The sequence below is a fragment of the Pipistrellus hanaki genome, assembly GCF_964339955.1.
Source record: "Pipistrellus hanaki genome assembly, chromosome: 7".
In the NCBI taxonomy this organism is placed as follows: domain Eukaryota; kingdom Metazoa; phylum Chordata; class Mammalia; order Chiroptera; family Vespertilionidae; genus Pipistrellus; species Pipistrellus hanaki.
The window spans coordinates 55,701,549-55,703,083 of record NC_140509.1 but is presented as its reverse complement, the minus strand read 5'-3'; positions in this window follow the sequence as shown (position 1 = coordinate 55,703,083).

Below are 1,535 nucleotides of genomic sequence, written 5' to 3'. Positions count from 1 at the left end.
ATGATCAGGGCTGGAGAGGGACCGGGGGTTGGCTCCAGGGTGTGTTTAACCTGTCTCACTCAGTTCCGAAGCGTCTGCCCCCTGGTGGTCAGTGCATGTCATAGTGAGCGGTTTCATTACATAGGCCAATGATTGGTCAAATGATTGGCATTGGTTACTGAAATTGATCCAGCCCCTCTTCCCTCCCGCTATGTGCCTTGACCAAGAATCAAAGTGAAGACCTTTCAATGCACAGGATGACATTCAACCAACTGAGCCACTTCATCTGATTTATGTCGTGGCATTTCTTTCTAGTGTAATTAGAAATAGCAGATGAAAGTCCAAAATTTTCCCAATCTTTTAAAAAATACATTTTTATTAATTTTTTACAGAAAGGAAGGGAGAGGGAGAGGGAGTTAGAAACATTAATCAGCTGCCTCCTGCACACCTCCTAGGGGGATATACCTGCAACCAAGGTACATGCCCTTGACTGGAATCGAAGCTGGGACCCTTCAGTCTGCAGGCGGAGGCTCTGTCCATTGAGCCAAACTGGTTAAGGCTAATTTTCCCAATCTTTTTCAGTTAACTCTCCTTTTGGTGCTTTGAAACAATTAGGTTCTTGACTGGTCCCTGTGGTCCCCACCTTTCCTTGTAGGTTAGCCTTTGGCAAAACTACTCCTTCCCCCTCTCCCTCCCAGTCGTACCTCCTCAGCATTTCCCACCTTAAGTCTTTCTAGCTAGCACGAATCAACTTTAAAAAATCCACTCTAGACTGTTTATCGATCGCTGACAGGTCAGCCTCGGAGTATTTGCATTTCCAAAGGAAACGTCTCTGTGATGAGTAGGTGAGGGAGTTACTTCGGGAGCTGGCCTTCCCTCTCCTGTTCCAATCCTTTCAACTACAGATTTGTCTTCACTTTTGTGCTTGAGACTCCACCAAGGGAGTCCCCTTTGCCTTGCGGTTAAGGTAAAATCTCTGACACAGCCTGCGGGATCCTGTCCGTCCCAGTCATCAGAACCCATTCTTTATGTTCTATCCTGTGGACACCTGTCTTGGAGGTCAACCTGTTGGGCTGCTCTGAGAAAACCACATTAGTGACCCAGAGTGGAGTCCAGAAATGTACACACGGGGCCACAGAGCATGCCGACGGGAGATTAGGAGAGCTCCATCTGAACCTCGGCCTTCCTCTTCCCTCTCAGTGATGCTGGCAGTGAAATCCCAACGTCTGGGAGCCCTGGGCACAGGCCCGCCATCTGCAGAGGCTGCGTTCCGGGTGGGCTGTGGGGTGCGCCCCCCGGAAACGCCCTGGCCTCTCTCCACAGTGGGGGTGCTGAGGGATGGAGGCGCTGGGGGCCCACGGCGCTTTGGGAGGGGGCCCTGGTGGCGGGGAGAAGCCCGGGCTGCTGGCGGGGGGCTGGGGCGGGCCGGTGCGGGCAGAGCTGCTGGCGGACAGCCTGCGGGGTCCCCGCGATCGCCGGGCCGCGCGGGGACCCGGAGGCTGGTGGCCTGGGCGCGCGGCCGCGGGGGGCGGGTGGGCGGGTGGGGACGACGGCGA